We start from the raw sequence: 26,874 nt of genomic DNA on the forward strand, positions 1-26,874 counted from the left end.
GCTATATATGGAAGCTATACCTAAATCTGAACCGATGTCTTCCAAAATCAATAGGGTTCTATTCTGACACAAAACAGATACTTGTGCCAAATTTGAAGACTATTGGAATAAAACTTCGACCAAGACGTTGACCACAAATATGTGTTCACAGACAGACAGACAGACAGACGGACAAATGGACAGACTCATTTATGATTTATCTAAATGTGTATTAGAGGTATAGGAAAATTTGATTTTGATTCTTTTTATAATTTTTCGCCTTAGGAAGGAAAATGAGGGTTCTTTGGCTATATTTGTCCAATTCGGAAGAACATAAGTATTGGAACTATATCAAAATCTGAAAAGATTTCAGTCAAATTTACCACACTTGCACTGAAAAAAAGCATACTCGGTTCCAAAGATTTTGTCTTTACCTTAAAAAATTTGGTATTGATTCCGAGCCAAAGAAGCGGAGAATACAAGTAAGGATACTTTTAAGACACAATTCTCTTTTAAATTTAGGTTTTGTGTACTTGCTCCTAGGAAGCAAATTTTAATTTTTCGCTTTCTCAGCTTTTTTTCTTCATAAGCAACTTTATTTTCCAAATTAGGACTCGACTTCCAGTAGAAATTATAATATGTTTGAAGTAAAAAACTTCTTTAAAATAAAGTTTTGAAAACATTTCCTATATTTGAACGATTTTTTGCTTTGTAGTCAAGATGCAAAAAGACAAATTTAAAGACAATTTCATTAAATTTAAAGATTTTTTTCTGAATTATTAAAGTCAAGTTGATCTTAGCCAATAAACTTTTTTCCTTTCATGTTATGATACCCATTTTTAAGTCAAATCACTTAATTATAAGGACAATACGACTTCATTGAAAAGTTTATCGACTTTTGGACAAGGAAAATAACTTTATTTTAGAGAAATGTGTCTTCTATGCTAAGCAAAATTTGTATTCGTATTTTAAAGACATGAAATCTTTGACTTCACGACAATATTTTTTTCAGTGTGACGATACTACTAAGTGTTCTCCTTGTGCAAAACTTCAAGCAAATCGGGGTAAAACTCTGGCTTTTGGGGTCTTATAAGTGCATATCGGGCAAAAGATATATGTGGGAGCTATACTTAAATTTTAACCGATTTTCTCCAACATCAATAGGGTTCTATTCTGACCCAAAGAGAAACTTGTGCCAAATTTGAAGTCGATTGGACTAAAACTGCGACCTAGACATTGATCACAAAAATGTGTTCACAGACAGACGGACGGATAGTGCTAGGTCGACTCAGAGCACGGTTGCCACTCGTGGCAAAAATAATCTACCAAAATTTCAACACAATTTTATCACAAATCCACCAAATTTAAAGACTTTTAGTTTTAGGTTGTGTATTGAATATCTGAGTCAAAATTTCTATAGAAATAGAAAATTTAGAAAAAAAATTTTCCAAATTTTGTTTCCATATGAAATTTGGTCAATATTTTATGTTTTAGAAAATTTTGCCAAATTTTTATTTTTTTTTTTAGAAAATTTTGTCAAAATTCTATTCCTATAGAAAATTTTGTCAAAATTTTATTTCTATAGAAAATTTTGTCAAAATTTTATTTCTATAGAAAATTTTGTCAAAACTTTATTTCTTTAGAAAATTTTGTCAACATTTTATTTCTATAGAAAATTTTGTCAAAATTGTATGTCTATAGAAAATTTTGTATTGTATTTGACCGATCTTTTTTGATTTAATATATACCACGTATAGACTTACATACAATTTAGAAGACGGTGTTAGGAGGTTTAAAGATGCCTTGCCATCGGCAAGCGTTACCGCAACTTAAGTAATTCGATTGTGGATGGCAATGTTTGGAATAAGTTTCTACGCAATCCATGGTGGAGGGTATATAAGCTTCGGCCTGGCCGAACTTACGGCCGTATATACTTGTTTATAACTCGCTTTTTTATACCCTCCACATTAGGATGGGGGTATATTAACTTTGTCATTCCGTTTGTAACACATCGAAATATTGTTCTAAGAAATTCGTGGTGAAATTCTGAGTCGATCGGAGCATGTCCGTCCGTTCGTTTGTTGAAATCACGCTAACTTCCGAACGAAACAAGCTATCGACTTGAAACTTGGCACAAGTAGTTGTTGTTGATGTAGGTCGGACGGTATTGCAAATGGGCCATATCGGTCCACTTTTACGTATAGCCCCCATATAAACGGACCCCCAAATTTGGCTTGTGATTGCTGTAAGAGAAGCAAATTTCATCCGATCCGGCTGAAATTTGGTACATTGTGTTAGTATATGGTCGCTAACAACCAAGCTAAAATTGGTCCATATCGGTCCACTTTTACATATAGCCCCCATATAAACTGACCCCCAAATTTGGCTTGCGATTGCTCTAAGAGAAGCAAATTTCATCCGATCTGGCTGGAATTTGGTACATGGTGTTAGTATATGGTCTCTAACAACCATGCAAAAATTGGTCCATATCAGTCCACTTTTACGTATAGCCCCCATATAAACGGACCCCCAAATTTGGCTTGCGATTGCTCTAAGAGAAGGAAATTTCATCCGATCCGGCTGAAATTTGGTACATGGCGTTAATATATAGTCTCTAACAACCATGCAAAAATTGGTCCATATCGGTCCATAATTATATATAGCCCCCATATAAACCGATCCCCAGATTTGGCTTGCGGAGCCTCAAAGAGAAGCAAATTTCATCCGATACGGCTGAAATTGGTACATGGTATTAGTATATGGTCTCTAACAACCATGCAAAAATTGGTCCATATCGGTCCATAATTATATATAGCCCCCATATAAACCGATCCCCAGATTTGAACTCCGGAGCCTCTTAGGGGGGCAAAATTCATCCGATCCGGTTGAAATTTGGTACGTTGTGCTAGTATATGGTCTCTAACAACCATGCAAAAATTGGTCCATATTGGTCCATATCGGTCTATAGTTATATATAGTGGATCCCCAATCACACAAAAATTGGTCCATATTGGTTCATAATCATGCTTGCCACTCGAGCAAAAATAATCTAGCAAAATTTGTCGAAATTTTATTCCTATAGAAAATTTTGTAAAATTTTATTTCTATAGAAAATTTTGGCAAAATTTTATTTCTGTAGAAAATGTTGTCAAAATTTTAATCCTATAGAGAATGTTGTCAAAGTTTTAAATCTTTTAAAAATTTAGTAAAAATTTTATTTCTATAGAAAATTTTGTAAAAACTTTATGTCTATAGAAAAATTTGTTAAAATCGTATTTCTATAGAAAATTTTGTCCAAATTTTACTTCTATAGAAAATGTTGTCAAAATTTTATTTTGTCAAAATTTTATTTCTATAGAAAATTTTGTTAAACTTAATTATATACGTATTTAATCGGCCATTTTAAGTTTAATATATACCACGTATGGACTACGTGTTATATAAAGGGTGATTCTTTTGAGGTTAGGATTTTCATGCATTAGTATTTGACAGATCACGTGGGATTTCAGATATGGTGTCAAAGAGAAAGATGCTCAGTATGCTTTGACATTTCATCATGAATAGACTTACGATCTGCCACAACGTCGAATTTTCAGTGAATGGGCCCTAGAAAAGTTGGCAGAAAATCCGCTTTTTTATCGACAAATTTTGTTCAGCGATGAGGCTCATTTCTGGTTGAATGGCTACGTAAATAAGCAAAATTGCCGCATTTGGAGTGAAGAGCAACCAGAAGCCGTTCAAGAACTGCCCATGCATCCCGAAAAATGCACTGTTTGGTGTGGTTTGTACGCTGGTGGAATCATTGGACCGTATTTTTTCAAAGATGCTGTTGGACGCAACGTTACGGTGAATGGCGATCGCTATCGTTCGATGCTAACAAACTTTTTGTTGCCAAAAATGGAAGAACTGAACTTGGTTGACATGTGGTTTCAACAAGATGGCGCTACATGCCACACAGCTCGCGATTCTATGGCCATTTTGAGGGAAAACTTCGGAGAACAATTCATCTCAAGAAATGGACCGGTAAGTTGGCCACCAAGATCATGCGATTTGACGCCTTTAGACTATTTTTGTGGGGCTACGTCAAGTCTAAAGTCTACAGAAATAAGCCAGCAACTATTCCAGCTTTGGAAGACAACATTTCCGAAGAAATTCGGGCTATTCCGGCCGAAATGCTCGAAAAAGTTGCCCAAAATTGGACTTTCCGAATGGACCACCTAAGACGCAGCCGCGGTCAACATTTAAATGAAATTATCATCAAAAAGTAAATGTCATGGACCAATCTAACGTTTCAAATAAAGAACCGATGAGATTTTGCAAATTTTATGCGTTTTTTTTTAAAAAAAGTTATCAAGCTCTTAACAAATCACCCTTTATTACGGTATTAGGAAGTTTTAAGATCGGCAAAAGTTACCGCAACCCAAGTAAATCGATTGTGGATGACAGTCTTCAGTAGAAGTTTCTACGCACTCCATGGTGGAGGGTACATAAGCTTCGGCCTGGCCGAATTTGCGGCCGTATATACTTGTTATATTTTTAATTGGAAATTTAAAATTGTATTGTTTCAAATGGATTAAAAATAAATTAAAAATTAATAAAATAAGGCAAATTATTTAAATGTTGCCGAAAAAATGCTAAATCCTTTCTAGAAAATTGTGCATTTTTAAAAATATTTGATGTCAAACGTTCCAGACATTAAAAATCATAAAAAATTTTAAAAATTATTTATTCGTCAAAATATCACAAAATTGCTTTATTCGCATCCAAATCACTGGATTCGCTTCTGCGCCAATTTTGCACCACTTCCGGATCCAAAAAAACATTTTCACTACTTTTGTGGCGACGCTTTTTTTGGTGGGATCCTGTTCCACAGGGTATAAAAAATCAATTGAACAAGAGTTTTTAGATATCTAGAACACAAATTTACACCTTGCTCAAATGATTACTTCACAATGGTATAGTAAATGTAAAATGTAGACAAAATGTCCGTAATCAAACTAAAGCTAAATTGAACTTATTTTCATTCCAAAAATATTATTTGTTTGTAGTTCAATATTGTATGAACTAAACGTGTATTCAGTGACCATACACATAAGTTCAATATGAACTAAAGCAAATGAAAATTTTCATACGATTCTCAAATATAGTAAGAATGAACTGTACTGTATGGTTAAAATGGTCATGATTTGGCGCCAATGAATTTCTTTTTTAATTTTTGTTAATTTGAGAGGGTGTAATTTCGTGAACTTCAGTTAAATTTTACTAGTTTTGACAACGCTTTGGGGGAAATCTCTAAATTTCTAAATCTCTAAATTTAGTTCAATTTTCGTACTAGTTCTTCCTATACAACACTTTCCTTTTTTTTCGCTGTAGATATTCCACTGAAGTATCCATTATTTCTAGTGTTGCTCTTAAAAAATTGCACCGTGCTATCATATTGAAATATACATTAAAATCATCTCATCATCAGGTATGTGATATAATTTCCAAATGCTAAGTGGATTCCACGCTCAGATATCACTGTGTCTTCATGTACACATAGTTGCGCTATGTCTCCAAGAGCCCATAAAACTTTTACTGTGTTGTCTAAATAATCACAGTCTACATGTTCGTGTTGGTATACCGGTTAATTATCACCTGGATACACTATTGCAGCTTGTTAAAATCCATGGGGATGTTTGTTGAGGTATGCCATCTAGCTGCTGCTGCTGCTTCTGCCCGCATATTCCCCAAATGCACTAAATTGTCACACAAATGTACTTACGATGTTCTGTTAAAAGCATCATTATGCTTACATGAGTGGCGGAGAAGCTACTTATACAATAGGTCGCTCTATGAGCTCCATGTTTCACCATTATAAACTATTTATGCAACGTGCGCCAAAGAGCAACGTAAAATGTTACGTGCTCGGAATAATTGTAAACTAATTCGAACATACAGTTAGTGAGATAAGCCATTTTCAAGGAAAATGGGATGTGTAAGAACTTTTTCTACAGGTATCTGTGGGATTTGGCCCTTTGTGAAAGTCTTAGTGCTCCATGCCATAAGTGTTGGTGTTAGGCCTTTGAATAAAGGTTAGATTAGATGGCAATCTATTACTACGGACTTCAAGAATTTATGCTTGGTTTAGGGGGCCTTTGCGGGTATACGAGTATATCCAAAATGCATTTCAGTTAAAACCAGGGATCCGGAGCGGTCCATTTTTTTCGCTCCGCTCCGCTCCCGCTCCGTTCCCGCTCCGGAGAAAAAAAAAATCGCTCCGCTCCTCGCTCCGCTCCGCTCCGCTCCTCTTCGAGAAAAATCGGGCGGTACATATATATGGGAGCTATAGCTAAATCTGGGAAAATCGGGCGATACATATATATGAGAGCTATATCTAAATCTGAACCGATTTGGATGAAATTTTGCAGACTTGAAGGGCGATGAAAAAGATTACCTTTTGCCAAATTTGGCGACGATCCGTTTGAAAAAAAGGACAGCGTGACCCCATTTGTCGAAATCGGGCGATACATATATATGGGAGCTATATCTAAATTTGATCCGATTTCTTCCAAATTCATAGCGTTCGTCGTTGTGCCCAAAAACTCCCTGTACCAAATTTCATCAAAATCGGTTAATAATTGCCACCGGAATCCTGTGAACAACAAATACATGGACAGACGGACGGACGGACGGACACCAAGCGCTAGATCGACTCAGGAGGTGATTCTGAGTCGATCGGTATATATTTTATGGGGTCTAAAATCAATATTTCTGGTAGGCACATTTTTTGGCAGATCAAATTTATTATACCCTAACCACTATGTGGTTTAGGGTATAATGACTTTAAAACAATGTGTTGAAACATTTTATTAATTTTGAAGATTTTTTCAGAAATATTAAATCCATTTTGACTTCATTAAAACGAAATTTTCATTCATGTTAGGATACACATTTTTATGTCGAATCACTTAGCTATAAGGACAAACTGACTTCATTGAAAAGTTTAGAGACTTTTAGACAAGGAAAAAACTTTATATCAGAGAAATACGTCTTCTATTATAAGCAAAATTCGTATTCGTATTTTAAGCATGTGAAATATTTGGCCTCCCGACAATATTCTTTGCGGTGCACCATCTACTATTTAATATGTGATAGAAACCAAATTTATGAAAATGGACCAAAATGGACCAAATTTAAAAATTAGAAATCTTTTGGACCAATTTTGGTCCGATCGGACCAAAACGGCAACGCTGATTGGAATTGAAAGTCTATACACAGAGTAGAAGTAACTACTCTCCGAAAGTTTTTTTTTGTTTTGTAACAGACGTAGAGAAAAGGTTTTGTAATATTTGATGATTTGACTTAAAAATGGGTATCTTAACATGAAACAAAAAATTTATAGGCTAAGGTCAATTTGACTTTAATAATTCAGAAAAATTCTTTAAATTTAAAGAAATTGTCTTTAAATTTGTTGTCTTTTTGCATATTGACTACAAAGCAAAAAATCGTTCAAATATAGGACATGTTTTTCAAAACTTTATTTTAAAGAATTTTTTACTTCAAACATAGCACAATTTCTACTGGAAGTCGAGTCCTAATTTGGAAAATAAAGTTGCCGTTAACTCGTTTTTAAAGGACTTTGATAGCATATGAAGAAAAAAAGCTGAGAAAACGAAAAATTAAAATTTGCTTCCTAGAAGCAAGTACACAAAACCTAAATTTAAAAGAGAATTGTGTTTTAAAAGTGTCCCTGCTTGTATTCTCCGCTACTTTGGCTCGGAATCAATACCAAATTTTTTAAAGTAAAGACAAAATCTTTGGAACCGAGTATGCTTTTTTTCAGTATATGTTTGTATACCTACGAATATTCTTACTCAGATCTAGTGTTACCTAATTTCGCTTTTTTCCCCTTTATTGTAAAAATACATTTTCGAACAGCGTTTTTAAGAAATGTTCGTTCTCAAAAAAGTAGATAACATGGAATAATAAAATCAAGTCATTAGTTTTCAATGTGAGAAAAAATTAAAATAAATGTATATGCGCACATTTTTCAACCAAAATTGAAACTATCCATAATTTTAATTAAATTTTCGAGAACTAATATCAGAAATAAGAGAATGCTAGGGTATAGTACAATAGTAAAGCAAATATGAATGTCCTTACACTGAAAAAACGCATGCCCGGTTCCAAAGATTTTGTCTTTACTTTAACAGTTTGGGTATTAATTCCGAGCCAAAGAAGCGGAGAATACAAGTAAGGATACTTTAAAGACGCAATTCTCTTTTAAATTTGGGGGTTATGTACTTGCTTCTAGGAAGCAAATGCTAATTTTTAATTTTTTTTAGATTTTTTTCGTCAGTTGTTATCAAAATCCTTTAAAAACGAGTTAACGACAATTTTATTTTCCATATTAAGACTCGACTTCCAGTAGAAATTATGCTATGTTTCAAGTAACAAGCGTCTTTAATATAAAGTGTTGAAAAACTTGTCTTATTTTTTAACGATTTTTTGCTTTGTAGGCAAGATGCAAAAAGGAAACAAATTTAAATACAATTTTATTAATTTTAAAGAATTTTTCTTAATTATTAAAGTCACGTTGACCTTACCTCAAAAATTTTATCTTTCATGTTATGATACACATTTTTAAGTAAAATCACTTTATTATAAGGACATTACAACTTCATTCAAAAGTTTATTGACTTTTGGACAAGGAAAAAACTTTATTTTAGAGAAATGCGTCTTCCATGTTAAGCAAAATTTGTATTCTTATTCTAAGGACATGAAATCTTTGACTTCACGACAATATTTTTTTCAGTGTAGAAAACTAAAAAATTAAATATAAATAAGATCGTTTAATTGCATTTATTTGGCGTTCATTACAAACATCTTTGTAGTAATACGGGATGAAATTGATCGAAAGTACTGTTGTTACTTTTACAACACATACTAGAGATATATTTTGACATTTGCCGTTTTTGAAAACAATTACTAAAAAAACACTTTGTGTTTTCCCCAATGTACGTACGTACAAAAATACATATCGTACATTTTAAACGTTTACTCACTCTACGATAAGTACTAAGTAATTTCAAATTTACACATTTCATTCAAGTAATATTTTATTCGGAGCGGAGCGGTTTTTCATTTGGAAACCGCTCCGCTCCCGCTCCGCTCCGGATTTTAGAAAATGCCGCTCCCGCTCCGGCAAAAAAAGGGCTTGCTCCGCTCCGCTCCACGCTCCTCTCCGCTCCGGATCCCTGGTTAAAACTTAGCTTTAATCGATCAAAATAAACCTGCTTTTGATAAGAATATTGTAAGCTTCTTATACATTTTTATACCCTTCACCACTACTGTGGTACAGGGTATAATAAGTTTGTGCATTTGTATGTAACGCCAGATTGTGACAAGACTCCCATAAACATGTACCCCCCTTTATGTTCTTAAATAAGGAAATCTCTCAAACCTATACCAATAATACCCCACAAATGCTTAGGTTTTTCAGAAGGGGTGTATTAGGGTATGATATAGTGCATATGTTTGTAACACCCAGAAGGAGACGAGATAGACACATGGTGTCTTTGACAATAATACTCAGGGTGGGTCCCTGAGTCGATATAACCATTCCGTCTGTCCGTCCGTCTGTCTGTGAACATATTTTTGTGATCAAATTCTAGGTCGCAATTTAAGTCCAATCGCCTTCAAATTTGGCACATGTTACTAATTTGGGCCAGAATAGAACCCTATTGATTTTGGAAGAAATCGGTTTAGATTTAGATATAGCTCCCATATATAGCTTTCGCCCGATTTACACTCATATGACCACAGAGGCCAATTTTTAACCCCGATTTAGTTGAAATTTAGCACAGGGAGTAGAATTCGCATTGTAGCTATGCGTGCCAAATTTGGTTGAAATCGGTTCAGATTTAGATATATCTCCCATATATAGCTTTCGCCCGATTTACACTCATATGACCACAGAGGCCAATTTTTAACTCCGATTTAGTTGAAATTTTGCCCAGAGAGTAGAATTAGCATTGCTGCTATACGTGCCAAATTTGGTTGAAATGGGTTCAGATTTAGATATAGCTCCCATATATATGTTTTTCTGATTTCGACAAAATGGTCAAAATACCAACATTTTCCTTGTAAAATCACCACTGCTTAGTCGAAAAGTTGTAAAACTGGCTCTAATTTTCCTAAACTTCTAATACATATACATCGAGCGATAAAGGGTGATACGGTCAACATTTGGTCAAGAGAAAACGCGTGTAAATCGGTGAAATCGTTTATTTAAAAAATCAAATTAAATTTCTTTTTCAAGTTCAATTAGTATAAAATTCAGGGAAAATATTCAGTTAGGCTTTCGCTTTTCCAAATCCGAATTGCCGGGCCTCACGCTTGACACCTGCCATCAGATTTTGTACAGCCACCTTGTCCACCTTCTTCGCCGCAGAAAACCAGTTTGCCTTGAACTGCTGTTCGTCCTTAGCAGTTTTTTTGGTCTTCTTTGGGTTCCGCTTGACAATAGCCCAGTATTTCTCAATTGGGCGGAGCTCTGGCGTGTTGGGAGGGTTCTTGTCATTGGGAACCACCTGCACGTTGTTGGCGGCGTACCACTCCATGGCCTTTTTGCCGTAATGGCAAGATGCCAAATCCGGCCAAAACAGTACGGAACAACCGTGTTTCTTCAGGAAAGGCAGCAGACGTTTATTCAAACACTCTTTCACGTAAATTTCTTGGTTGACAGTCCCAGAAGCTATGAAAATGCTGCTTTTCAAGCCACAGGTACAGATGGCTTGCCAAACCAGATATTTCTTTGCGAACTTTGACAGTTTTATGTGCTTGAAAATATCTGCTACCTTTCCCCTTCCTTTTGCCGTATAAAACTCCTGTCCCGGAAGCTGCTTTTGTTTATCATCGCGATTTGGAGTCACTACCTTCATGTAAGTCGATAGTCCGGCTCGTTTTTTGGCTCGATGCACGGTTGTAGACGATACACCCAGCTTATTTGCGGCATCTCGGAGAGAAAGGTTATGGTTTCGCTTGAAACTACCGGCAACTCTCTTTGTCGTCTCAGCGGCTTTCGGTTTTCGATTTCCCCCCGATCCAGACTTCCTGCCTGTCCACAAACGTTCCCCAAACACTTTAATTACATTTGTAACGGTTGATTTGGCAACTTTTAGCGATTTTGCCAGCTTTGCGTGCGAGTAGCTCCGATTTTCGCGATGCGCGAGCAAAATTTTGATACGCTGCTCTTCTTGCTTGGACGGCATTTTGACAACTGAAGAGTGAATTCCAAAATCAAAATAGGAGCAACATTCTACACACACACCTTCAAAATGAGGGGTGTTCAGGTTTTTTAAATGCAGAATTGAAAGAAATACGTCAAGTTTATATTGACCAAATTTTGACCGTATCACCCTTTATGTTATAGCCACCATATAAACCGATCCGTAGATTTGACCTCCGGAGCCTCTTAAAGGAGCAAAATTCATCCGATCCGGTTGAAATTTGGTACATTTCGTACATGGCCGTTTACAACCATGCCATCCATATTATATATAGCCCCAAATAAACCGATCCCCAATTACAGAAAAATCACGATTGCCACACGAGCCAAAAATAATCTACCAAAATTTAATTGCCATAGACAAAATTTTAATTGTATAGAAAATGTTTTCAGAATTTTATTTCTGTAGAAAATTTTGTCAAAATGTTAATTCTATTGAACATTTATGAAGCATTTTATAGTTGGAGAGGAATATTTTGCAAAATTCGACCAATCTACCAAACAGTAAAAAATCCGCCATTTGTGGTAGACTCGTGTTCATAATTGTATATAGCACTCTTATAAAGCGACTCCCATATTTCAATTCTGGTTATATAATTGCATCAAAAAAGATCATATCGTTTCGTAATTATTTTTTCCCTATATATACCGGTCAAGAACTGAATATATACGTATCGACCTTTCTTTTATCAATTTAGAAGATGATGTTAAGAAGTTTTAAGATACCTTGTCATCGGCCGCAACCGAAGTAATTTAATTGTGGATGACCGTCTTTAATAGAAGTTTCTACGCAATCCATGAAGTTTCTACGCTGCTATTTTTGCTTGGACGACATTTTGACAACTGAAGAGTGAATTCCAAAAACGAAATAGGAGCAACATTCTACACACACACACCTTCAAAATGAGCGGTGTTTAGGTTTTTTAACTGCAAAATTTAAAGAAATACGTCAAGTTTATATTGACCAAAGGACCCTTTAAGGACGAGCAGCAGTTCGAGGCAAACTGGCTTTCTGCGGCGAAGAAGGTGGACAAGGTGGCTGTACAAAATCTGATGGCAAGTGTCAAGCGTGAGGCCCGGCAATTCGGATTTGGAAAAGCGAAAGCCTAACTGAATATTTTTCCTGAGTTTTATACTAATTGAACTTGAAAAAGAAATTTAATTTGATTTTTTAAATAAACGATTTCACCGCTTTACACGCGTTTTCCCTTGACCAAATTTTGACCGTATCACCCTTTAGATATAGCTCCCATATATAGCTTTCGCCCGATATACAACAGACGCCAATTTTTTGCTCCGATTTAGTTGAAATTTTGCACAGGGGGTGGGATTAGCATTGTAGCTATGCGTGCCAAATTTGGTTGAAATCGGTTCAGATTTAGATATAGCTCCCATATATAGCTTTCGCCCGATTAACACTCATATGACCACAGAGGCCAATTTTTAACTCCGATTAAGTTGAAATTTTGCACAAGGAGTAGAATTAGCATTGTAGCTATACGTGCCAAATTTGGTTGAAATCGGTTCAGATTTAGATATAGCTCCCATATATAGCTTTCGCCCACTTTACACTCATATGACCACAGAGGCCAATTTTTAACTCCGATTTAGTTGAAATTTTGCACAGGGAGTAGAATTAGCATTATAGCTATGCGTGCCAAATTTGGTTGAAATCGGTTCAGATTTAGATATAGCTCTCATATATAGCTTTCGCCCGATTTACACTCATATGACCACAGAGGCCAATTTTTAACTCCGATTTAGTTAAAATTTTGAACACGGTGTAGAATTAGCATTGTAACTATGCGTGCCAAATTTTGGTTGAAATCGGTTCAGATTTGGATACATCTCCCATATATAGCTTTCGCCACTGCTTAGTCGAAAAGTTGTAAAAATGACTCTAATTTTCCTAAACTTCTAAAACATATATATCGAGCGATAAATCATAAATAAATTTTTGCGAAGTTTCCTTAAAATTGCTTCAGATTTAAATGTTTCCCATATTTATACCCTTCACCACTACTGTGGTACTGGGTATAATAAGTTTGTGCATTTGTATGTAACGCCAAGAAGGAAAAGTCTGAGACCCATCGTTTAGTATACCGATCGTCTTAGAATTAAATTCTGAGTCGATTTAGCGATGTCCGTCTGTCTGTCTGGCTGTCTGTCTGTCCGTCCGCCCGTCTGTCTGTCTGTTCATGTATTTTTGTGTGTACAGGTCGCAGTTTACGTCCGATCGTCCTCAAATTTGGCATAGGGTCGGTTTTTGGGACAAAGACAATCGCTGTTGATTTTGGAAAAAATCGGTTCAGATTTAGATATAGTTGCCATATATATTTATCCCCGATCTGGTCATAATTGGAGTATTTATCAACCGATGTTCTTCAAATTCAGTACATCCGAATATTTTATGAGTCTCGAAAAACTTGCGAAATATCAGCTAAATCGGTTCAGATTTAGATATAGCTCCCATATATATCTTTCGTCCGATTTAGACTCATATGACCACAGAGGCCAAAGTTTACCACCGATTTACGTGAAATTTTGCATAAAGAGTTGAATTGACATTCTACCAGTGCTTGGTAAATTTGATTCAAATCGGTTTAGATTTAGATAAAGCTCCCATATATATCTCTCGTCCGATTTAGACTTATATGGCCTCAAAAGCCAGAGTTTTGCCCTGAATTGCTTCACATTTGGCACAAGGAGTAGGTTTAATAGTATCGGTAAGTGTGCCAAATTTGGTTGAAATCGGTTCAGATTTAGATATAGCTCCCATATATATCTTTCGCCCGATTTACACTCATATGATCACGGAGGCTATAGTTATACTCCATTTACGTGAAATTTTGCAGAGATTGCAGAATTATTATTCTAACTATGCATGTCAAATTTAGTCACGATCGGTTCAAATTGTATATAGCTCCCATATATACGTACACCAGAGTTGGAGACTGTTTTTTTATATTCTAGACCCATTTTCAATGAGATTTTCCTCCAATTGACTGGATAGTTTCCACAGAGAATATATTTAGTATGATATTTAAGTGTGTCAAGTTTGATCTAATTTAGTTCAGAATTAGATAAAGCCTCCATATATTCGTTTATCCGGTTTATAAAGGGTGATTTGTTAACATTTGCAAAATCTCATCGGTTCTTTATTTGAAACGTTAGATTGGTCCATGACATTTACTTTTTGAAGATAATTTCATTTAAATGTTGACCGCGGCTGCGTCTTAGGTGGTCCATTCGGAAAGTCCAATTTTGGGCAACTTTTTCGAGCATTTCGGCCGGAATAGCCCGAATTTCTTCGGAAATGTTGTCTTCCAAAGCTGGAATAGTTGCTGGCTTATTTCTGTAGACTTTAGACTTGACGTAGCCCCACAAAAAATAGTCTAAAGGCGTCAAATCGCATGATCTTGGTGGCCAACTTACCGGTCCATTTCTTGAGATGGATTGTTCTCCGAAGTTTTCCCTCAAAATGGCCATAGAATCGCGAGCTGTGTGGCATGTAGCGCCATCTTGTTGAAACCACATGTCAACCAAGTTCAGTTCTTCCATTTTTGGCAACAAAAAGTTTGTTAGCATCGAACGATAGCGATCGCCATTCACCGTAACGTTGCGTCCAACAGCATCTTTGAAAAAATACGGTCCAATGATTCCACCAGCGTACAAACCACACCAAACAGTGCATTTTTCGGGATGCATGGGCAGTTCTTGAACGGCTTCTGGTTGCTCTTCACTCCAAATGCGGCAATTTTGCTTATTTACGTAGCCATTCAACCAGAAATGAGCCTCATCGCTGAACAAAATTTGTCGATAAAAAAGCGGATTTTCTACCAACTTTTCTAGGGCCCATTCACTGAAAATTCGACGTTGTGGCAGATCGTAAGTCTATTCATGATGAAATGTCAAAGCATACTGAGCATCTTTCTCTTTGACACCATGTCTGAAATCCCACGTGATCTGTCAAATACTAATGCATGAAAATCCTAACCTCAAAAGAATCACCCTTTACAAATATGGCAAAAATTCCCACAATTTACACAAAATTCTGTGATAATTTCCCCATATCTTACTCATATCCTACACCCTCTAATGCCAGACTTTCTACAGAACGGTTGAGTTTTAAATGAGACTCCAAGTCGCCCGACTTGACCAAATAATATATCACAACCCACACTTGACCACATATTTTGGCAAGATCTAACCAATATCCTTGTAAAATCGTCACTGCTGAGTAGCAAAAATTGCAAGTGTTACTCAAATTGTCCTATATCTCGAATACATAAGTATCGCCTGATAAATCGCAAATGCTTTTTTGTATAATTGCCTCAAAATTTCTCTCGCTTCATATTTCCCATATTTATACCCTGCGCCACACTGTGGAACAGGGTGTTATAAGTTAGTGCATAGGTTTGCAACACCCAGAAGGAGACGAGATAGCCACATGGTGTCTTTGGCAAAAATGCTCAGGGTGAGCTCCTGAGTTGATATAGCCATGTCCGTCTGTCCGTGAACACATTTTTGTAATCAAAGTCTAGGTCGAACTTTTAGTCCAATCGACTCCAAATTTGGCTCAAGTATGTGCTTTGGCTCAGAATAGATCCCTATTGATTTTGGAAGAAATCGGTTCAGATTTAGATATAGCTCCCATATATATAATTCGCTCGATATGGACTTATATGTCCCCAGAAGCCAGAGTTTTACCCTAATTTGCTTAAAATTTTGCACAAGAAGAACAATTAGTACTATAGTCAAGCGTGCCAAATTTGGTTGAAATCGGTTCAGATTTAGATATAGCTCCCATATATATCTTTCGCCCGATATGGTCTAATACGGTCCCAGAAGCCAGAGTTTTACCCCAATTTGGTTGAAATTTTGCACTAGGAGTACAATTAGTAGTGTTGTCAAGTGTGCCAAATTTTATTGAAATCGGTTCAGATTTAGATATATCTCCCATATATATCGTTCGCCCGATTTACACTCATAACACCACAGCGGCCAATCTTTTACTCCGATTTAATTATACCCTGCTCCACACTGTGGAACAGGGTATTATAAGTTAGTGCATATGTTTGCAACATCCAGAAGGAGACGAGATAGACACATGGTGTCTTTGGCAAAAATGCTCAGGGTGGGCTCTTGAGTCGATATAGCGATGTCCGTCTGTCCGTCTGTCCGTCTGTCCGTGAACACATTTTTGTAATCAAAGTCTAGGTCGCAGTTTTAGTGCAATCGACTTCAAATTTGGCACAAGTATGTGTTTTGGCTCAGAATAGATCCCTATTGATTTTGGAAGAAATCGGTTCAGATTTAGATATAGCTCCCATATATATATTTCGCCCGATATGGACTTATATGGCCCCAGAAGCCAGAGTTTTACCCTAATTTGCTTAAAATTTTGCACAAGAAGAACAATTAGTACTATAGTCAAGTGTGTCAAATTTTATTGAAATCGGTTCAGATTTAGATATAGCTCCCATATATATCTTTCGCCCGATATGGACTAATACGGTCCCAGAAGTCAGAGTTTTACCCCAATTTGGTTGAAATTTTGCACAGGGAATAGAATTAGCATTGTAGCTATGCGTGCCAATATTGGTTGAAATCGGTACAGATTTAGATATAGCTCCCATATATATCTTTCGGCCGATTTACACTCATATGACCACAGAGGCCAATTTTTTGCTCCGATTTAGTTGAAATTTTGCACAGGGAGTAGAATTGGCAGTATAGCTATGCGTGCCCAATTTGGTTGAAATCGGTTCAGATTTAGATATATCTCCCATATATAGCTTTCGCCCGATTTACACTCATATGACAACAGAGGCCAATTTTTAACTCCGATTTAGTTGAAATTTTGCACACGGAGTAGAATTAGCATTATTACTATGCGTGCCAAATTTGGTTGAAATCGGTTCAGATTTAGATATAGCTCCCATATATATGTTTTTCCGATTTAGAAAAAAATGGTCAAAATACCAACATTTTCCTTGTAAAATCGCCACTGCTTAGTTGAAAAGGTGTAAAAATGACTCTAATTTTCCTAAACTTCTAATACATATATATCGAGCGATAAATCATAAATAAACTTTTGCAAAGTTTCCTTAAAATTGCTTCAGATTTAAATGTTTCCCATATTTTTTTACTAACATTGTGTTCCACCCTAGTGCATTAGCCGACTTAAATTTTAAGTCTATAGATTTTGTCGAAGTCTATCAAATTCTGTCCAGATCGAGTGATATTTAAATGCATGTATTTGGGACAAACCTTTATATATAGCCCCCAACACATTTGACGGATGTGATATGGTATCGAAAATTTAGATCTACAAAGTGGTGCAAGGTATAATATAGTCGGCCCCGCCCGACTTTAGACTTTCCTTACTTGTTGAAATTTTGCACAGGGAGTATAATTGGCATTGTAGCTATGCGTCCCAAATTTGGTTGAAATCGGTTCAGATTTAGCTTTCGCCCGATTTACACTCATATAGCTTTCGCCCGATTTACACTCATATAGCTTTCGCCCGATTTACACTCATATGACCACAGAGGCCAATTTTTAACTCCGATTTAGTTGAAATTTTGCACAGAGAGTAGAATTAGCATTGTTGCTATGCTTGCCAAATTTGGTTGAAATCGGTTCAGATTTAGATATAGCTCCCATATATATGTTTTTCTGATTTCGACAAAAATGGTAAAAATACCAACATTTTCCTTGTTAAATCGCCACTGTTTAGTCGAAAAGGTGTAAAAATGACTCTAATTTTCCTAAACTTCTAATACATATATATCGAGCGATAAATCATAAATAAACTTTTGCAAAGTTTCCTTAAAATTGCTTCAGATTTAAATGTTTCCCATATTTATACCCTGCGCCACACTGTGGAACAGGGTATAACATTTACTAACATTGTGTTCCACCCTAGTGCATTAGGCGACTTAAATTTTGAGTCTATAGATTTTGTAGAAGTCTATCAAATTCTTCCAGATCGAGTGATATTTAAATGTATGTATTTGGGACAAACCTTTATATATAGCCCCCAACACATTTGACGGATGTGATATTGTATCGAAAATTTAAATCTACAAAGTGGTGCAGGGAATAATATAGTCGGCCCCGTCCGACTTTAAACTTTTCTTACTTGTTTTAGATTTGGGAACATGTAAAAGTCACTGGGAGCTAAATCAGGAGAATAAGGTGGGTGGTCAAGCAACTCGTACTTTAATGCGTTGATTTTAGCCATTGTTAAAACACTCTTGTGCGCTGGTGCGTTGTCTTGATGAAAAATTATTTTTTTGTCTTGTAAGCCAGAACGTTTTTCTCGAATTTGTACATTTAATTGACCCAAAAGTTTGCAATAGTACTCTGAATTTATTGTTTTACCCTTTTGCAGATAGTCAAACAATAAAATACCTTTGAAGTCCCCAAAAAACCGTTGCCATAACCTTACCAGCCGATTGAATTGTTTTTGCCTTCTTTGGGACACTTCCTCCAGCTTCAGTCCATTGTTTGGATTGTTCTTTTGTCTCTGGAGTATAGTGGTGGATCCATGTCTCATCAACAGTTATGAAACGACGTTTAAAATCCATTTTATTTCTCTTAAAACGATCCAAACAATCTGCAGAAATGTTCACTCTTATGCGTTTTTGATCGACTGCTAACAAATGCGGCACCCATCTTGCAGAAAGCTTTTTCATCTGTAGTTCTTCATGCAAAATTAAATGGACTCGATCATTTGAGATGCCCATGATATAAGGAATTTCACGCACTTTTCTTCGTCGATCATTTAATACCATATCGTGGACTTTGGCTAGAATTTCTGTTGTTGTTGCTGTTTTTGGACGTCCACTACGTGGTTCATCTTCAATGCTTGTACGACCACGTTTAAATTCAGCGACCCAATTTTTTACTGTCGCATATGAAGGAGTACTTTCACCTAACACATTCACCATATCATTATGAATTTCTTGTCCCGATAAACCTTTTTTATGTAAATATTTAATGACAGCAAGCATTTCTAATTTTTCCATTGTAAAAAAATTACGGATGTGTCTTTTTTGAACACCTGTATCTATATGAAGGAGTTGCCAGATCGAAACAAAATTTAACATGTGTTCATAACAGAGATGGAAGTTTCCAAAACACTTAAACTTTTTCTGTTTATACCGCGCATTTTGTGCTAGGCTAAGAAGTTTCCGATCTGCCCTCGTAAAGTATTTATATTCTTGATCAAGGAGAAATTGCATGTCCGTCTAACCGTATGTATGTCTGTTTTAATCACGCTACAGTCTTCAATAACGGCGCTATCGTCCTGAAATTTGGCACAGATTTGTCTTTTGGCCAACTTCGAAGATGGGCTATATCGGTCCAGGTTTTTATATAATACCCATATAAACCAATCCCCTGATTAGGGCCCTTGTGCTTCTAAAAACCGTACTTTTTATTCGATTTGCCTGAAATTGGAAATCAGAGGTAGGTGTGCCGAAAATAGTGTGTATCGATCCATGTTTTGGTATAGCTCCCATGTGTTAATTTTCCATGTTGGTACAAATGTTTGCTTGGCAGAGTATCTGTCATCAAATCCACATGAAATTCGATATATGTATTTTCAAGTAACCTGACAAAGAGTTTTCTACGGAAACAATTACATTTTTGATTCATGGTGGTGGGTGTTTAAGATTCGACCGGGCCGGTTGAACTTAAATCCGTATATACTTATTATACCCTCCACCATAGGATGGGGGGGGGTATATTAACTTTGTCATTCCGTTTGTAACACATCGAAATATTGCTCTAAGATTCCATAAAGTATATATATTCTGGGTCGTGGTGAAATTCTGAGTCGATCTGAGCATGTCCGTCCGTCCGTCTGTTGAAATCACGCTAACTTCCGAACGAAACAAGCTATCGACTTGAAACTTGGCGCAAGTAGTTGTTATTGATGTAGGTCAGATGGTATTTCAAATGGGCCATATCGGTTCACTTTTACGTATAGCCCCCATATAAACGGACCCCCAAATTTGGCTTGCGAGGCCTCTAAGAGAAACAAATTTCATCCGAAATTTGGTACATGGTGTTAGTATATGGTCTCTAACAACCATGCAAAAATTGGTCCAAATCGGTCCATAATTATGTATAGCCCCCATATAAACCGATCCCCCGATTTGGCTTGCGAGGCCTCTAAGAGAAGCAAATTTCATCCGATCCGGCTGAAATTTGGTACATAGTGTTAGTATATGGTTTCTAACAACCACGCAAAATTGGTCCACATCGGTCCATAATTATATATAGCCCCCATATAAACCGATCCCCAGATTTGACCTCCAGAGACCCTTGGAAGAGCAAAATTCTTCCCATTCGGTTGAAATTTGGTACGTGATATTAGTATATGCTGTCCAACAACCATGCAGGAATTGGTTCCTATCAGCCCATAATTATATATAGCTCCCATATAAACCGATCCCCAGATTTGACCCCGGGTGTCTTTAGGAGAAGCAGAATTCATCCGATCTGCTTGAAATTTGGTACGTGGTGGTCGTATATGATATTTAACAACCATGCCAAAAGTGGTCCATATCAGTCCATAGTCATATATTGCCCCATATAAACCGATCCCGAGATTTGGTTTTGGAGCCTCTTGGAGGAGCAAATTTCATCCGAGTCAGTTGAAATTTGGTACATTGTGCTAGTATATGGTCGTTAACAACCATGCCTAACTAGGTCCATATCGGTCTACAGTTATATATCCCTCAGATAAAGCGATTTCCAATCACACAAAAATTGGTCCATATTAAGTTCATAATTGTATATAGCCCCCATATAAGCGACCCCCATATTTCAATTCTAGCTCTCTACGTACCGTGCAAAAAGTCCATATCGATTCGTAATTATTTGTAGACTTAACTATATATTACATTTTTTTTTAATATATACCACGTATGGACTAACTCACAATTTAGAAAACGATGTTAAGAAGTTTTAAGATACCACAACCCAAGTATTTCGATTGTGGATGACAGTCTTTCGTAGAAGTTTCTATGCAATCCATGGTGGAGGGTACATAAGATTCGGCCTGGCCGAACTTACGGCCGTATACACTTGATTTTCTTTACTTAAGTACACAGTTGCTTGTATGATATGAAAGAATCCGAAAATGTCAGTAAATTTTCATTATTTTAACAATGCGTTATAAAAATCTCAAAAAATTTTATAAAATTTAGTTAAATTTTCACACAAGGTAGTTCATTTTTGATTTCTATAAAAATCGAGCTACTCTGGGACCAATTTCAATTTATACATTTCATTAAAGAGCACTTTATGATAAATTTTAAGTTTAAAATTTTCGAATTAAGAAATATTATGATTCTAACTGCCACAACATGGGGGATAGTCAACAATTTTATACACAAAATTTATTTTTACTATGTATACTCAAGCCGTAAAAGAATACAGAAATACCTATTGTTCTTTTAACCCACTACTCGTACTATTTCCACATACCATATTTCTATTTGGTTGTTTGTTTCATGAATGGTCTGTTGAAGCAAAATTCAAGGATTTAATTGTTTCTCTTAATAGTTGTTGTTTTTATGACACTTTTGGCAATCTTTGATAATTTCAGCAATTTCATTCGGGATAATCTTGCAACACAAAGGAAACAAACACCCATCCGAATAAAACTTCATACAATTTATTTACATTTTATTGCTCATGAAAGTTTTTCCTTTTTATTATGACATCATTGCGGTTTCGAGAAAAAAAACTGATTAACAGAAAAGCAATAGCTAACCAACAAAAGTTCAACTTTTTCAAATTCCTCATTGTGAAGAAAGTGTACTTGTTTTTTTTTTGGCTACATTTTGTCAGGAGACTACCCGGCAAAACAATTTCAACTTAAAAAAGTTATGAAAACTTTTTTAATAATCTTCTTGAGAATATGGATAGAGAATAGTTTTACGTTTAACTCAATAAAGAGATCATTTTCATGAACGAAAGCAAAGCAAGGACCATAATATTCCTCGAGTTTAGTTAATATTAAGGAAAAACAGCTATAAGATGGAAAACATTTGAACATTTTGTGAAAAGTTGATGGAACAAGAAGCTGTAGATTGCATTGGACTCCAATGGGGTTGGGGATTATTCGTAACCATATCAGCATTGAAAATTTTTTCACAGAAGGATATTGCCCTTAGATTTGTATACCAACCACCGTAGGATAGGTGCATGCTTAAGTTTAGTCCGATTCCCAGATTTTAGTTCTTGTGATTTCTGGAGACTCGATTTTTATTCGACCTTACAGGATCACTGATATTTATTGCAACCAACTTCAGGTCCCTATCATTTCTAAAATGCTCGTTTGACATCTAACCGATTTGTTCAAGTGACAGTTGATTTTATTGTTTACAAGATTACGAAATCAATTTGATCTATTGCATTTGCAATGGAATTCATGCGTGATAGTGGGGGTCCTTTATATTTGGCTACACAACACAAGTGTTCCATCGGTCCAAAAAGTGGAAAAACACATATATACACTGAAAAAAAGTATGCCCGGTTCCAAAGATTTTGTCTTTAGTCAAATGATTTTGGTATTGATTCCGAGCCAAAGAAGGGAAGAATTGAAGCAAGGACAAATTTAAGACACAACTCCCTTTTAAATGTTGGTTTTGTGTATTTGATTCTAGGAAGCAAATTTTAAGTTTTTGTTTTTATACCCTCCACCATAGGATGGAGGTACATTAACTTTGTCATTCCGTTTGTAACACATCGAAATATTGCTCAAAGACCCCATAAAGTATATATATATATATATATATATGTATATATATATATATATATATATATATATATATATATATATATATATATATATATATATATATATATATATATATATATATATATATATATATATATATATATATATATATATATATATATATATATATATATATATATATATATATATATATATATATATATATATATATATATATATATATATATATATATATATATATATATATATATATATGTACATATTCTGGGTCGTGGTGAAATTCTGAGTCGATCTAAGCATGTCCGTCCGTCCGTCTGTTGAAATCACGAGCGAAACAAGCTATCGACTTGAAACTTGGCATAAGTAGTTGTTATTGATGTAGGTCAGATTGTATTGCAAATGGACCCTATCGGTCCACTTTTACGTATAGCTCCCATATGGTTAGGATAGGTTATGTGGCAGCCCGATGTATCAGGCTCACTTAGGCTATTCAGTCCATTGCGATACCACAGTGGTGAACTTCTCTCTTATCACTGAGTGCTGCCCGATTCCATGCTAAGCTCAATGACAAGGGACCTCCTTTTTATAGCCGAGTCCGAACGGCGTTCCACATTCCAGTGAAACCACTTAGAGAAGCTTTGAAACCCTCAGAAATGTCACCAGCATTACTGAGGTGGGATAATCCACCGCTGAAAAACTTTTTGGTATTCGGTCGTAGCAAGAATCGAACCCACGACCTTGTGTATGCAAGGCGGGCATGCTAACCATTGCACCACGGTGGCTCCCCTAGCCCCCATATAAAGGGACCCTCAGATTTGGCTTGCGGAGCCTCTAAGAGAAGCATATTTCATCCGATCCGCCGGAAATTTGGTACATGGTGGTGGTATATGGTATCTAACAACCATGCAAAAATTGGTCCACATCGGTCCATAATTATATATAGCCCCCATATAAACTGATCCCCAGATTTGGCTTGCGAAGCAAATTTCATTCAATCCGGTTGTAATTTGGAACATGGTGTTAGTATTAGATCTTTAACAACCGTGGCAGAATTGGTTCATATTGGTCCATAATTATATATAGCCCCCATATAAACCGTTCTCCACATTTGACCTCCGGAACCACTTGGAGGACCAAAATTCATCCGATCCGGTTCAAATGTGGAACGTGGTGTTAGTGTATGGTCTCTAATATCCATGCAAAAATTGGTCCACTTCGGTTCATAATTATATATAGCACCCATATAAACCGATCCCCAGATTTGGCTTGCGGAGCCTCTAACACTGAAAAAATATTGTCGTGAGGTCAAAGATTTCATGTCTGTGAAATACGAATGCAAATTTTGCTTAGCATAGAAGACGCATTTCTCTAATATAATTTTTTTTTCCTTGTCCAAAAGTCGATAAAATTTTCAATGGAGTTATATTGTCCTTATAATTAAGTGATTTCACTTAAAAGTGGGTATCAAAAAATGGAAGAAAAAATGTTTAGGCTAAAGTCAACTTGACTTTAATAATTCAGAAAAATTCTTTAAATTTAATGAAATTGTCATTAAATTTATTGTCTTTTTGCATCTTGACTACAAAGCAAAAAATCGTTCAAATATAAGACAAGTTTTTCAACACTTTATTTTAAAGACGTTATTAACTTGAAACATAGCATAATCTCTACCAGAAGTCGAGTCTGAATTTGGAAAATAAAGTTGTCGTTAACTCGTTTTTAAAGGACTTTGATAGCATATGAAGAAACAAAGTTGAAAAAGCGAAAAATTAAACTTTGCTTCCCAGAAGCAAGTACACAAAACCCAAATTTAAAAGTGAATTGTGTCTTAAAAGTATCCTTTTTTTGTATTCTCCGCTTCTTTAGCTCGGAATCAATACCAAATTTTTTAAAGTAAAGACAAAATCTTTGGAACCGGGCCTGCTTTTTTTCAGTGAAGAGAAGCAAATTTCATCCAATCCGGTCGTAAATTGGAACATGGTGTAAGTATATGATCTTTAACAACCGTACCAGAATTGGTCCATATCGGTCAATAATTATATATAGCCTCCATATAAACCGTTCTCCAGATGTGACCTCCGGAGCCTCTTGGAGAAGCAAAATTCATCCGATCCGTTTGAAATTTGGAACGTGGTGTTAGTATATGACAGCTAACAACCATACCAAAATTGGTCCATATCGGTCTATAGTTATATAAAGCCTATCTCCCATGATTGGAGTCCAATCACACAAAAATTGGTCCATATCGGTTCGTAATTTTGGTTGCCACTCGAACCAAAATAATCTTAATTTCTATAGAAAATTTTGTCACAATTTTATTCCTGTAGAAAATTTTGTTAAAATTTTATTTCTATAAAAATTTTGTCAAAATTTTATTTCTATAGAAAATTTTGTCAAAATTTTATTTCTATGGAAGATTTTGGGAAAATGTTATTTCTATAGAAAATTTTGTCAAGATTTTATCTCTATAGAAAATTTTGTCAAAGTTTTATTTCTATAGAAAATTTTGTTAAAATTTGACAAACATTCTTTTCCTCTGTTGGTTAAGCAACACTTGTAATTTAGTCAATGTATGATTTTAAGCTGAAATAAAAAAATATAACAAATTTTTTTTTTCTATAGAAAATTTTGTTAAAATTTTATTTCTATAGAAAATGTTGTTAACATTTTATTTCTATAGAAAATTTTGTCAAACTGAATTATATACGTATTTAATCGATCTTTTTAGATTTAATATATACCACGTATGGACTTACATACAATTTAGAAGACAGTGTTAGGAGGTTTTAAGATACCTTGCCATCGGCAAGCGTTACCGCAACTTAAGTAATTCGATTGTGGATGGCAGTGTTTAGAAGAAGTTTCTACGAAATCCATGGTGGAGGGTACATAAGCTTCGGCCTGGTCGAACTTACGGCCGTATATACTTGTTTTTTTTTCTGAAGTTCTTACCGAAATTACTGAATTACTTTTATTTTTGCAGTTTTTCATTGCGTACACGCACATACATACATAAATGGGGTTAGGAGTAAGTATGAGCAATTTTTAATTCGGTTTACGTCATTTCGAATAATGTCGTCAAATTCCGGAGCCAATTACTACGTAAATCGAGGGATTACTGTATACATATAAATGGTAAAAAGTAGAATATAGTCGGCCACCCCCAGCTTTAGATTTTCCTTAATCTTGTTTCGGCTTTTGATATTCTTTTATTGTGCTAACAAAGTCATTAAAAAACGTATTAACTACGTAAGCTATGTTTTTTGTACCCTAAACCACATTGTGTTCGACTCAGAATCACATCCTAATTTTTATACCCTGCACCATAGGAGGGGGGTATATTAACTTTGTCATTCTGTTTGTAACGCATCGAAATATTGCTCTAAGACCCCATAAAGTGTATATATTCTGGGTCGTGGTGAAATTCTGAGTCGATTTGAGCATGTCCGTCCGTCTGTTGAAATCACGCTAACTTCCGAACGAAACAAGCTATCGACTTTAAACTTGGCACAAGTAGTTGTTATTGATGTAGTTCGGATGGTATTGAAAATGGGCCATATCGGTCCACTTTTACGTATAGCCCCAATATAAACGGACTCCCAAATTTGCCTTTTCGTAGCCTCAAAGAGAAGCAAATTTCATCCGACACGGCTGAAATTTGATATATGGTGTTATATGAAGTGTTGCCAACTCCCCATGGCCAAAAAGCACCAAAAATGTATTATAAATTCTAGCATACCACTTCTAACCTAAATGGAAAATGCTCTACTAAAAAAAAAAAAAAAAAAAAAAAAACAAACTTCCGAAGATGTATTAGAGAACGTTTGTGTATTGAATT

This window comes from Haematobia irritans, chromosome 4, assembly GCF_050003625.1.
Source record: "Haematobia irritans isolate KBUSLIRL chromosome 4, ASM5000362v1, whole genome shotgun sequence".
Taxonomy (NCBI): Eukaryota; Metazoa; Arthropoda; class Insecta; order Diptera; family Muscidae; genus Haematobia; species Haematobia irritans.